The 14,343-nt window shown below is 40.5% G+C and overlaps 1 protein-coding gene across 8 annotated transcripts in view; it reads left to right on the top strand.

Annotated features, from left to right (window-relative positions):
- The first annotated feature begins 360 nt into the window (after positions 1 to 360).
- mef2cb (myocyte enhancer factor 2cb) overlaps positions 361 to 14,343 on the top strand; it is a 76,247-nt gene continuing 62,264 nt past the window's right edge. For 7 of the 8 annotated variants that reach the window (XM_036526366.1, XM_036526363.1, XM_036526362.1 and 4 more), the window contains exons 1-2: positions 361 to 586; positions 9,797 to 9,924. The gene's annotated coding sequence lies outside the window, so the exon portion shown is untranslated. Of the gene's footprint in view, positions 587 to 9,796; positions 9,925 to 11,475; positions 11,874 to 14,343 lie in introns of those variants that run through there. The other variant, XM_036526360.1, reaches the window with a different exon arrangement.

Below are 14,343 nucleotides of genomic sequence, written 5' to 3'. Positions count from 1 at the left end.
TTCCACACTCCAAAAGAATGAGAAGTCATTCTGACTTTAGGAAATGAGCAAATAGTTTTTCTTGGACGGAATATTAAGGAGTTTCCCCGATGACTGTCATATAGTGAGTGAGCTTTGGGTGTGTGTGTGTGTGTGTGTTTGTGTGTGTGTGTTTTCATGTTACATAGCTGCATGCTTTTAGGGGGTAATAATCCTCAGCACATATGCCAACACTGACAAAGGTCTGGGTGTCACTGATACCTTTCAGGGCTAAATATACCCTAGAATGACAGGGGCAGGTGGACCGGGACACTGCCAGACAGTTGTGCCAGGGGATCACTGATCCTACAGGTCACAACTAAGTGGGGGGGAAAACGCCTTCGTCCTCAGTGTGGAGACAGATCCGGGGAAAACACAACCCTAAATCGGGGGTTTCTATTCAAAGCCAGCTGGTCTGGCTTTATTTATGCAGGACATTTCTTTTCTTTTTCTTCTTTCCTTTTTTCCTTTTCTTTTTTTTTTTTTTTTACCTGAGACTGTTTGATTAACCTGGCCCACAGCAGGTGCTGGAGGGTGTCACTTCCTGGAGAAGCAAGCAAAGGCACTGGTGAGTTTTTTGAACACATTCTTCTTGTCTTCCTCCTTCTTCCTCTCTCTCTCACACAGTATGCTTGGGCTATGTGTTTGTTTTTAGAAAACTTGAACTTTTGTGCTGCATTCTGTAGGTCTAAGTCAAACAAACAAACTTTGGCAAGCTGTGTGAATGTGGCTGGGGATGAGACACATCAATGCCTCCATTTCAGACCGCGAATAACGTGGCATAGACTGAACACAGTTGGGTCTCCCTGTATGAGAAATGCTGAAGTTGGTCAAAGTCAAATTCAAACAGCTGTTGCAAATCATGTCTGTGTATATCAAATGCCTCCTGAAAGCCAGGTATGGATGTCCAAGTTGTTTTACATTCTGTCTTCAAGCGTAACATGGGTTTGATTCTTAGAAAAGAACTTAATATGGTGTTTTTTTTCCTTTGTTCGCAGTCAGTTTAAGTTATTGGTTCTGTTGAGGGTAATTATTAGGAACACCTGCCTGTGCGATCTAGGTTCTGTGTGTAAAAGCTACAGTACTTTAACAGGGTGCTTGCTTTAAAAACGGCTTACCCCCTGAGGTATCTCCTTAAGTGGCCACAGAAGACTTCAATAACAATTTATATCTCCCAACCTACAGCCCATGTATGGCATTACAACCTACACTGTAAACCATAAGAAATTTGTCATATTAAAACCTACAGAGGGAAACTGATACTGAAACCAATGCCTTCTGCGAAAGAAAAAATAAATGTGTTCAGTGGAAGGCATATGTCCTGTAACAATTCTGAAACTGATTTTTATTGGACCAGACATTATTTTATTCCAAGTGTTTTTTTTGTTTTTTTTTTTTTTGTAACTTTAAAAAAATTCCGTGGCACATGAAGGTCACATGACTTTCAAGTAAACTGGTGTTACGTTTGAGTATCACGAACAGGCGGTGAACTGGCATAAAGGAAAAGCGGTAAGAATTATTCCCCGCTTGTCGTGAGACAAAGCTACCCTTTCACCTCTCTCCCTCCGCGTCACTCCAACTCTCCTCGCATCGTCCCTGCCCGTATGCCTGTTACTACTCCGCCACGGCAGAAACCGCTGCCGTAATGAATAAATCGGAAGGTTCTCGAACCCCTGCAGTGAAAGACACATCAAGGACGCATTGGGAAAATACAGCGTGACCGACGGTGGTCGGCAAGCACCCGAGCGCGTCCGATTTTACTCCTAGAGTTTCGCTCGGCGAGACCCCTGTGCTTGTGTCCCATAAATCGCACGCTCATTATCGTTGCTGATTTGACCTATTGGTGCTGAGCCCTGGGGACTGGGCTGAATAATAGCAGCTGATTGTAAAATTGGTTTTGATGGTGCTCTTGATGTTTCATTCTCTTCACATCTTTGTTGTGAACAACGTGGAAAGGTGAACATAACCAACTGCAATGGACAAACGTACAAAGGACATTGTAATGAGAGGAGAATGCAAAAACCATTGCAGTCAAGCGTGTTTTAATGAAGGCCAAAATTAAGCATGAGTGACTTTATATTGCAGACAAACGGAGAAAACAGGAATCGGCATTCTAACATTCAAAGGAACCTATGCAATATAATGCATAGTTAAATTATATACTGTATGTCACTGTTTAGTGATTTGCACCACTGTTCTGTGAAGCCTTCTGGTGTTAATCCTGAAAAGACAGACCCGGGAAACTCTAACCCAGTTTAGGAACAAACCCGCACCTTCTCCAGAATCTCTCCAAAAAAAAAACAAAAAAAAAAAACTCCCCTGCCTTTGATAAGAGGCAGGCTCAGGAAACGTGCTGTTTTTCAATCACTGTGGGGTACGGCTTCATCGCACGTCGATCTCGCGTTCGCTTTCAGATGATTCTGCCTGTGCCGTGTGCATGGAGTCTCCGAGCGCGTTTCCCTCTGGTCCCTTTCAGGTTCGCTCGCTGCTTTGGCAGCGCTGGTATACTCGTCACTGACCTTTAATTAGCAAGAGACGGTGTTAACTTTAAAAATAATGCAAAGTGTGAGTTTCCTTGGCCTCAAAGGGATGTATCGCACAAAAAGGAAGACATTGCAATCTTGCACGTCTACTAATAACTAGGACTTTGTCGCCTAGCCTTAACAAGCACGGCCAAAAATTGTACGGTGCTTGATTAGCTTCCCTTTAGTGTTATTGAATGTGTTATGAAGTAAATATCACTGCAAGTAACAAACATTTGCTTTATTAGAAAGGGTTGCCTTCAATATATTTACAGCAATGTATGTTAATTGCATTGGCGAGGACCTCTACAGTAGTTGCTGTAGTTATGTTGCTGTTCCAGATGCCTCTGTCTTAGGTTACGTGAGGCATATTATTGTCTGTCGAAAGTGTATTTCATATTCAAAACAAATTATCGGTGAGGCAAAACATATCAGACACATGGAAACAGTTACATCTCTGTTGCATGGAAAGGAAAATGATCTCTGTTCTCATAACTGCTTGCAGTAACTGGACAGTTTTTTTTTTCTTCTTCTAATTTCATTCCAGTAATCCATGTCAGAGTCACAGTTTAGACTTGTTTTTTTTCCTGTCAGTGCCGCTACTGTACTGTGGTGTGAAACAATATTAAGGTATTCAGCTGCAGTCTGTCTCAGTCTACAAAACAAGGACATACTTTGACCTTTTGATCTGGAGTTTATCTCAGTTGTCTGTTTTCTGTGTGATCTCATTTGAATCAAAACCTGGGTCACATTAGGTGCAGAGGAGGAGGAGGTTCAGACAACGCATGTCTCTAAGATTTACAATGAATTTGTCAGAACACCCCGTATTTTAGCACTTATCCCTCCTGATACAGTTTTCTGGGTGCTGTAGTTGTCATATTATTTTATTGTTGCACGTGTAGGCATGATGCTTGCGTTACTGCATACGTAGCATAGAATAAAATGTTGTGTGGGCTGTTTTCAGCGTGACAAAGCATTATTAGCATTTTATTAGCACATTAGCATCAAATGAATTAGCTGCTGTTCAAACATTTTTTTCACTTCTGTGACTTGCTCAACTATGTAAGGCAACTGTATATCCTCTGTTTGCAGAGTGTCAGATGGGCTGGACCTCTGTGCCGATAGGGCCACTGGTTGAAAGGCACTGCCATAGAGGGAATGTTTTGCACTTTCCACCAATGACAACACCAGATGAGTGACAAGCACAAGGCCTCATCATCAATGGCTGGCTTCACGAAGGGAGCTGGCAGCACACAGCGGCTGTGGCACAGTCAAGTCTTTTTTTTTTTTTTCGAGAAAATGTAGAAATAACACCTGGCATATTCGCACTCGTTAGGGAAAAAGAGAGGTACACCTCAAAAAGCTCCGGGAAGGCTCTCTGGTCTAAGTAGATCTCAAAATATTTACCTCTACAGCTACTCTCAGGAGTCAGTTGAACAGTTGACGACATTATCATGTGTGACAAACAGATTGTATTTTCAAACATGGCAGCTGCGCGGTGGCCAGAGTGGCATCTTGGCGTTCGCCAGCGGCAGATGCAACGAGGCACAAAGGTCCGCAACAATCCGGCGCAGGGCACTAAGAGGTCCGTGAGGGAGAGACCTCAGGCAGGCTGATTGGGGGGGGGGGCGTTGGCGGGACCCATGCGGCGTGCCAACACACTGCGCTCTCAGTTCCCACTTTAATAATGCATGAGGGACAATTTGCTTTCTTTATCTCCTGTACTGTGCCAAGGCTCGCTGGGCTGCAGTGTTAAAGGGTTCCCCCAGTTTCTTTTTCGCACAAGCTTTCATCAACCCAGATACAATCTCTGCTCTCTACCTACTAACTACTTTCTTCTAACGAAGCCCATTTAGGCTTGTGGGAGTGTGCACTCATGCCACATGTACAACAAACCGGTCATAAGGGAGAAAATATTCCTATTCGTGCCTGAAAACAGTTTTAACATTCCTAAAGTGCTGAAAACTCAGCTCGACTATTCAGAAAAGAAGTGCTGTAAAGTTCGGGGGATAAAAACAGGTGACAGGAATGAGTAGAAGCTTTTTATTTTTTTTTTCCTTTTTGCACAACACCCTGACCTTTACCTTGATGCTATTTTATTTCTGAAATCTGAATTCTGAATTACAGTTTGTTTGTTTTTTTCCTGAAATGTCAGCCCAGTTCATATTTATAATCTCTTCATTGCACCTCACACATGCACTGCTTCCCTTGGTCCTGGGGAAGCCTGGTGCCAGGCAGTAGTCTCACATTTACACCTTCATTTTAATGGCTCAGTGTGTTTAAAGGTGTAGTGATGAAAGCATCGTGTACATCCCTCTGAATTAAGAATGTGTATGAGGAGCAACTTATTTTCAGACCTTAAAATGAAACACAAAATCAGCTACAGTCCCTTCCAAATGAATAGTCAACCTGTGGACTATAATAACACAAAAGTAATTGAAAGAACCAAGTATACAATTAAGCTGCAGCAACTTTAAAGTAGCAACTTTAAGGTTGAAGACAAATGCTCGATACATATCATACCAATCACATCACACTACTACTCACAGTGTGAACTTGTTTCCACAGGGGGCTCATACACTTCGGCAGGAAATTGCTTATGAGAAAAACTTAAGCCTGACTAAGTGTGAAATAGATGAAAGATATTAAATATGATAATGTATCATTAAATTATTGCAAATAATTTCAGGCGTGAAAAGAGCGAGATGATGTTCTGTATGAAGCGGTTCATGGTTTATTTAAAAAACAAAACAAAGCAAACACAAAAAAACGTCCAATTTGAATGTGTGTGTGTGTGTGTGTGTGTGTATATATATATATATATATATATATATATATATATATATATATATGAAACTCTAGGATTTGAAAACCAAAGTTCCCCCAAGTACATTTAAAAGGAAGAGGGCTACAAGTTTACTCTTAAAATAAAGCTTTAGAGCACCCCAACTGGCCAAAAAATTAATTGCACAAATATTGTGTAGGGCTCTTGGAGTTAAAGGGCACCAACGAGACTCTTACACAGCAAAACATCAAAGCATGAGGAGAAAAAAAAAGTGTCCACAAGGGAAAATGTATGTACCAGTTGTTTTTCACATATGAATGACCAGCCTCTGCACACTGTGGTGTGTGAAAGGCTGAATGTATCGCACCAGAGAACTGCCCCGGTGACAGCCGCCTTGTCAGGTAAACCACAGATTACCGTCCAACCCGTTGAGGGATTTTTCCATGGCCTTGCTCCAGCGATGAAACTGGAGCGGTGGCGTGCAACAAAGGAAAGCGTGTTACCCTGCTTGTGGCTCATCTATAATGGATCAAAGGTGCAGCGTTCGGGGCTGTTTGGCCAACACAACATGGAAATTACCAAATTTGTTTCTTCTCGGGCGACGCTTCGGTGCACGAGTGTAGCGTACATAGCACTCAGTCAGGAAAGACTTTAAAACAAACTTCCCATGGAGTTGTAGTTCCCAACAAAAAAAAGACAAAATAATTATTTGCCAATTGAGGATCTTAAACGTATCTGACCTTTCTATATGTCGTTTAGGTCTAATATTTTTTCTTACCCTGAGGCAAGTTTCACCTGTACAGACATAGGACATAAGATTATATTAGGAATAATAGAATCCTGAAATTGTATATATGGCTTTGCACTTATTTGTAAATCTAGGTTCACATTTGTGATCTCAGCACTATGTTTAGCACTGACACTTGTTCATGTATAGTTAGTGGTGTCCTGTTTGTGCAACTTCATGCCACTTTATTAAATACACTGTGTAAGTCACTCTGGATAAGAGCATCTGCCAAATGACAATAATGTAAGGTACTGTAACAAAATTTATTTTATGAAAGGAAAAGGAATTACCCAAAACAGCTGTCCTGCTTTGCACTGTGTGATGTGAAAACTTTTCAACACTTTCGGAGAGGGATTATGATGTAATGCATAACTGGGGGGAGAATGAGTTACATTATTTGTTAAGCTCTTTATGTGTAGCCTGTGCAAGTATCATGTGGTTGGAGCTAATCTTACACTTTTTGTAAGCATAAGTGGGGTACTTCACAGGCTAAGGTCAAGAGGGCAACCTTGACATTCTGAGGCCTAGCATAGAATTAACCAAGGACAGTGAAAAATTACACCTGACAAGCAGCTTTACACCAAATAAGGCCAGATCATTTTGAAGCCTTTCTCGTTTCACTTACAATAGCAGTCACTCCATTCTGTTATCCTGTTCATTTCTGTCAAGAAATCTCACAAGATCATGAAACAAGGTTTGATTACTTAAATAAAGTGGTCCATATGGTATACATTGAGGTGTCAATGACCGTTTAGAATGGAAAAAACACTTCAATTAAAAGAAATGATTTTCTTTTTCTAATTATGCAGTTGCACTGCTCCATAATTGTATCTGCTAATGAGAATGTTTTCCTTCTTCATAGAGAACTTTAAAGATGGACACACAATCTGTAACATGAATAAAAACAGAGTTTTATGAAAGAAATATATTCCTGTCTTCATCTGTCTGCTTGCCTCCTGAGTGTCTTCCTGGGAACGTATGAAAGGATAATTACATATCCCCAAATGGCCACAGACTGTAAGAATCTGGGTCCCAGTGTTCCAGTGGGAAAGGTTTCACTGAACAGGGTGGAAACTGTCCAGCTCTGCATTTTTATTTTGGGTGAGACAAAAAGAGAGGTTTGTTTCTGTGTATGTGACAGTGAAGGGTTCAGAGTGTTAACACAAGTGCATGTAACACTCCCCATCCCCTACACACACACACAAACACACACACATACACACACACGCACACACAAACACACACACTCACAAGCACATACACTACAGTACACTGGTACGCCAATATTTAAAAGCATGGTACTATAGTATATCTGCCTATGGGCTATGCTGATGTGCTTCAAAAGCCAACCTCCTCTGAAGTTTTTAGTCGTCAAATCATTTTGAATCAAGTGGTAGTAGAAATAACACCTGCCATATTCAAACACATTAGGGAATAAGTGAAAGACACTGAAACAAAAAAGACCTCAAAAAAAATCTCTGGGAAGGGATCTCCAGTCTTAAGTAGATCTTGAAATATTTACCTCTACAGCAATTCTCAGGAGTCGGCTGAACACTTGACAACATTATCATCTGTGACAAACAGATTGTATTTTCATTTGCGTACAAGTGACAATGGATTATACATAGCTTCTGCTGCTCCTGTTTGGCAGGGAATCATGTTCTGTATGTTAGTCTCTCAGGACGACGGAGCCCTTCTTTCCATCTTCTTTGTGAATTTAACACAAACAGCTACTACGCTTTGCACATAAAATAAAGTATCCAGGCCGGGACTCCCCCTTTAAGAAATGCAAGCAACAGAAGCTGATTTCTAAGAACAGCTGATTGCAAACTGTAAAAAATATGTTTATGCACAAGGACCAAGAGTCTCCAGTACGGACAGTACATAGTGTGGTATTTTTTTAAAATTGCATACGCATTTCAACATTTTTTTTCTTTGAAGTTACTTAAAAGCATCTTGGCAACCCCATCGATGCCAAAAAAGTTCACTTTAGGCTCTCACCCTACATACTTGGCAGCTTGAGGGGAAAAATTAACTGGAAAGTACTCCCCAGGGAGCGCCTGTATGACTGTGTGTGTAGGCCAGGCTGGGGGTGGGGGGTGGGGGGGGTCGGTTAGGGCAGGGGGTGGCAGTAGGGAGGGGTATGGGAAATGCTCAATTAGAAATCATAATAGGAATTCTCCAAGTACTTTTTTAAGGTTCTAAAGGTTTGCGCCTCTGTAAGGCAGAAACTGCTTTGGACCGTATCCTTGTTTTTCATGAAAGACCGAGAGAAAGTCTATGAATGCAGTGTGCGATTGACTGTGAACTGTAATTTAATAACTTGATGCATCATAATGTAAATTTGATATGTGAAAATATAGTAAGTACATTACCAACAAATGTTAAAAAATATTTCACATTCGACAGGGGGGGGACATCACAACTCACAGCTTACATATACATATGTTTATGCAGCATTAGCTTTAGCATTAAGAGAACTAAACAAGCTCTCCATGCTTTTAACAAAAACAAGCTGTAATTTGTTGAATAATGTCGATGTTCCACGAAGTACACGCAAGAGTAACCAAGAGGAACAGATGGCCAGTGCCTCCTTGAAAGCACCATTTGCAGAAAATAAATGTGGTGTTAAAATTCTGCTGGGCAAAGATTTTTTTTACTGTTTCACATAACATTTCAAACTCAGATACAAATACAAAAAAAAAAACTTTACTGTCAATTAAATCAGAATAAAATTGAAGTTTGTCTTTGATGTCACAATAAATAAAAATAACAATATTAAAAGCCAACAGTCAATCTATAGACAGTCATACTTTTTTCAGACTCGCTTATCTCTCAGAATCACTATCTTAAACAAAAGTGGCTTACTGAAGAAACAGAGCAAAGCCAACTGAAGGCGCCATGTTACCAAGACATATACACCCATACAAAACTGATTGCAGACTAAAGCTGCATCAATGTACAACAGCACACGCATGCAGATGGGAAACTGAGTGCTTAGTAATAACATTCACATAGACTTTGCATCAGGAATGGCACCAGGGTCAGTGTGTCCCTCAGCTAACTAGACTTCATCTGATCGCCAATTCAGTTCACTTTCGCCCAGGTCTGAATCACCTCACTGCGCTTTGCTATGGGACATAAGCACAGGATTTGTGGTCAACGAAGCTGCCGGTACACGTGGGTCAACCTGTGCAGCTCATGACATCATGGCCACCTGCCCACTTGGGAGAAGTGCAGTTGTGATCAGGGCTCAGCCACAGCTGTCCTTCCACTGTCACTCTCCCTCAGTGCTGAAGCTGTGTGTGGCCTGTCTGATCACAGCCATCCTGGGCCTTCACCAAAGTTCACCCAGCACTAGGCCCTGGTGGTGTGGTACAGTATTTCTTTGGCAAACCTGATACAGCATTTTTAAACTGCCTTTGAGGTGGAATATCAGTGTTTAGAACTTTGACAATCACCCCCTCCTTAAAAAAATACTGATAAAAATGCTTTTGATTGGTAAAAGGAACACTTATTTGTGCATTTAATTTTTCACGGACATATTAATAGATTGCCTCTTTTATCTGCCCATCATTTTGTTGTTGACGTTGTTGTTGTACAGTGAATGGATTGTGCAGGTCTTTTGACCAGCTGATTATATCATAATCACTAACAACCTTATTACTCTTTTTCTTCTCCTAGGTGCCAAACTAATATATGAAAAAAAGCACTGAAACCTGCAAAGGTGTTTCTCATGACACACTGAAAGACTGAACACCTGACAGAGGGCTCTGGAGTGGACATTTTAAACAGAAGGGAACGTGAAAGTGGTGGGTATGACATTAAGTGCGCATGGGGCAGGCTACGGCCCTTTCATTGCAAATAGGCACACAAAGACAGTGACAAGCACAACAAAACGATTTACCTCAGAATTCCATTAATGCGAGAGCACACCTTTTGCCCTGGATTTATGTTTCAGCATTGGCACAAGTCGCTCGCGTGTAAATATTATAACCATTTCACTTTCTGGGGTCTCAGAAATGATAAACTGGACACGTTCGGTAGCAGACATTGATGCCTAAGGACATGGCAGGGGACTGCCGTTGGGACTCCAGGCTATTGATCAAGCTCGTATGGGTACACAGGAAATGCAATTAAAGATTAAAGCGTCATGTGCCATAAAGGTGGTATCAGCATGTAAACGGACACGTCAGGATCCAATTACAGCCTACGTTGTCGGCGTCAAGCAGATTAGCTACCTTAATTAATTTATCAACTCATTTAATGTTATATGTTTTGAATATTCCAGCGTATTGTACTGATGTCGTGGTAAAGTGGCATTCAACAAGTGTTACCAATAGTGTAACCAGTATTAAAAACTGTATTCGTGAAGGGGTTGAATTTGTTGGTTGTGTAACGTGTACCACATTAAATTAATTGCAGGCTAACCCTATCAATCTGAGCGTGGTTTTCTAAAAGGCTGTTTAAGAAAAATAGTGCAAGAGAATGACCGTGCAGTTAAAGTATAAGAGCAATGTGATTAATCCTTCTTCGGTCTCAATCAGATCTGTACGGTCTCACATTTGTGGTTTTAAATCGTCATAAGAAAACTGCGTGAAGAGTGGGTTCGGGCTTAAATCACAATGATAAAAGACACGTTTGGTGGTTTCCTCTGTATTACCATCGTTGTCAAGTATTATCTGGAACGATAAGGGAGTCCTGGCGAATGACAATCAAGATAGGTGGAGAACAGTCCTAACTCATGAGAACTGGACCACATGCTAAACCACGCTCAACCCATCCCATGTGTTCTCACTTAAAGGCACATACGCCTAACTGGCCATATGTTGTCTTTTGTCTGTGTGTTTTAAAATGTGGAGTAATGAACATTTGTGAAGTTGTTTTAAATAACGTTACACAAGTTAAAACAGCATGCGCGCTTTTTTAAAAATATATTTTGTGTAATCAATTAAGAGTAAGCTCCAGTACATGCGTATCATCATTTTTGATGTCGGGTCAAAAATAAAGCGGCGGTACAAAGTTATACCTCCTTTGTCGTTTATTTATTTATTTGTTATATTTTATGTTTGTAATAGGTAATGAGGTACGGATGACACGATTTGCTTCGGCTGGACGTATAAACTACAGAACGGGCGCGCATATCTTCTCATGTATAGCTCCGCTGGCTTTGAGCAAACAGTTACCCGTTATCTTACACAAACAGTCTATACACATTACTTTATCAGTATGGGCTTTGAGATAATAATGCATTAGTGCAATGCTTCTTTCATTAAAATACTTGGGGAGATCTGAGCCCGCCCCCTTTCAAGAGTAAAAACTGATTATTTCTCGCCGCACTGGAAGAGGGTGAGAGAGAGAGAGAGACTCGGTTGGGATTGTGGGAGCGAGCAGGAGCAGACCTCATCATCACCGTAAGGCGTTCTCGGTTTAATCCTTTTTTTCCTTTACCCTGAGACAACGAAGAGAGACCGAAACAACGCTCCTTATACCACCCTTTAAGACACTGTCGGCGTTTCCTGTCAAGCGACAGACCGGCTAGTTTTGTAGCCATTATAGAGCTACTTTTTTCTCCACGTTTGTACAGTAGAGTTGCGTCGCTGCCTTACTGGATCTAAAGTGAGATTTTTCCCCCCTCTTTTTTTCGTGAAGTGCTAGTGTGCACAAGAAGGCTTTCAGTCGCTATCATTCCGCTGGACGAGACGAGCGAAAATCGCCTGTGTTAGCTGACACTTACCTGGCCGATTACATGCATAATAAAGTAAGTAATGTCCTCCAACTGCAATTAATACGCTGTCATAGCCATATGTTACAACGTATCTCGTGACAAAAGCAATGTCACTATTAGAAAGGAGCTCAGGGTGAAGCAGTTTTACGTTACCGGTGAACTTGTGTGCTTTTCTGAAACGTGTTACACAAAACTTCATTAACTGTTTTTGTTTACGGGACCCTGAAAATAGTATTTCTGTGACACCTACAGACTTGCTTATCTGGGACGACACCGGGTCAATTTGTGGGGTCTGAAAGCAGAATCAAGGTCTAACTCGTGGTTTTGTTTGTATTTTACAACTGCTTTGACCTTGCTTCGACTTGTTCCCACAAAATCGTAACAACGTGTTTATCGAGGGTAATACTACTATATGTAAACACATTGACTCTTATACTTGACTTAAGATTTAAACTATAATATTTATCATTTCACTGTATTGATATTTGCTTGCGTTTTCATTATAGCTGGTGTGCAAATAGTCTACCTGTGTGCTTATGTATAGCGGATTTTAAATCTTAGTGTTCTACTTCACATTTTACCTGTAATTAATAGTTTCCAAGTGCTTTAGTTAGTTTAAAGTCCTACACTATTCAATAATTGGCGCAGGATTGCCTGAAATGTAAGTTTAATGGAATGATTGAGGTTAGATGTTTTGTTGTCATTTATGATACTACTCATAAATAGAAACACACCTCATAGTAATAACAGTCCATGCTTTTTTGACTTGATTAAATAACGAGAATCCTTTGTTAAGATTTTACTGAAACAAAAGTATGCATAAACATTTTCTTAATTTATGATTATCAGATGCATTAGATGTGCTTAAATTTACACATCTTGAAACATTCTATCCTGTTTCTTTTCTCATATTATTATTATTATTATTATTATTATTATTATTATTGTGATCATTGCTAAATTAATCAACCTACGTGCATGTGTTGCTGCAGTAGTTAAGCAGAGGAAAGCTGGTCTTTTTTAAGAACTTGCAATGTATCATATTAAAATGCTTTGACACATGAATAGCAAGACTCAGCAGAGCTGAGCAAAACTGGGCAGCCCTCCTCAGTTTTCCCCTTGCGCTGTGAAGAATCGCCTTGGCGAAGTTAGCATCACGGCCTCGTGAAACAGAGGGTGGACGTGATGAAGACCATCCAGAGCAGTGAGGTCGCTCCCTTTTCTTGCTTTTTTTTAAGCGGGAGCCTAGGTGGCCAGTGCTCCCAGCAATGCCAGGCAGAAATCTTGACTGGCAGTGTTGTTGCTGGCACCAGGAGGAGGGCATTGTGGTCGCAGAGTAAAGATGTTTATATGGATCATAATAGCTGCAGTCCCTGGAGGTTTGGCACAGCAGCATGAATCCTGGCACCTGTGAGCCTATGTTCCCAATTGACTTCCCACTGATTCCAGTTACGATTGTTTAAAATATGTGTCCAGTGCGTGGTGCTTACATTGTTGGCTTACTGATAGTTTTGTCTGAGCAGAGCGCATAAAAAATAGAGGAAAAATATAATGATTAGCTCTCCAGTTGTTTTACCTCAATAAAAAAATAGCAAGATACATCTGTGATTTGTTTATTTATTTAATGTTCAACAGAGCATCGTATTTCATTCTGTTCCTCACAAAACTAATAATGTATTTTTTTATTTGTGAATACAGAGATATTTATGCATATTGATTGTTTTGTCCTGCTACCAAAAATAAAAGTAAGTAAAGCAGAATGAGAAATTAATTATTTAGCAGGTAATATTTAACTTTTAAATCCAATAGTTTGATTGGTAATCGTAGAAATTAATGAGCAGATTTGCTGTTTGATATTTATTTCTTCAGCTCATTTCCTGAACCTGTATAATTAGTGTTTTACATATTTCATCAGTGAGAATTATTTTGTATTATTCCAAAACAGCAAAAAAGCAGTAGCTAAAATAGTATTAGCAAAAAGTGATGCATATTGATACAGTTAATCAGCTGCATACAAAACAATTTTATTGCTATTGTTTCAGAACCTGAAATAATAAAATTGCAGTTTGTTCTGATTGTACAGTGCTTCAGACAGAATGTGTTTGATTATAAACTGTAATGTACCGTCTGTCCGTAAAACCCAGAATTTGAGCTGGTTTGACAGTTTCAAAACTGACCTTGCCACAAAGTTACAAAAAAAAACTTGTGAAAAGACCTCAGATGATGAACACAATGAATTAAGTTGTTTCGTCTGTTGCTTGCCTGTTGCTCTGGCAGGATTTACCTCTTGCTAATCTCCTTAGAGGTGAGGTAAACGTGCTGCATGTGGACGGGCGATTACACAGAAGCCCTCAGCCAAACACTCTAATCTTAGAGTCACACCGACTGAAGTGCCCTGCTCGCTCCCTTGTTCCCCTGCGACCTGTCGTCTCTGGGTAATCACCCCGGATTTCGCAGCCGATTCACAAAACCAACAGTGACAACACACGGCCTTGCGCGTCTC

This window comes from Megalops cyprinoides, chromosome 4 (genome assembly GCF_013368585.1).
Source record: "Megalops cyprinoides isolate fMegCyp1 chromosome 4, fMegCyp1.pri, whole genome shotgun sequence".
NCBI lineage: Eukaryota > Metazoa > Chordata > Actinopteri > Elopiformes > Megalopidae > Megalops > Megalops cyprinoides.
The sequence above is the reverse complement of the archived record's forward strand: the minus strand, read 5'-3'. Positions and strand labels throughout refer to the sequence as shown.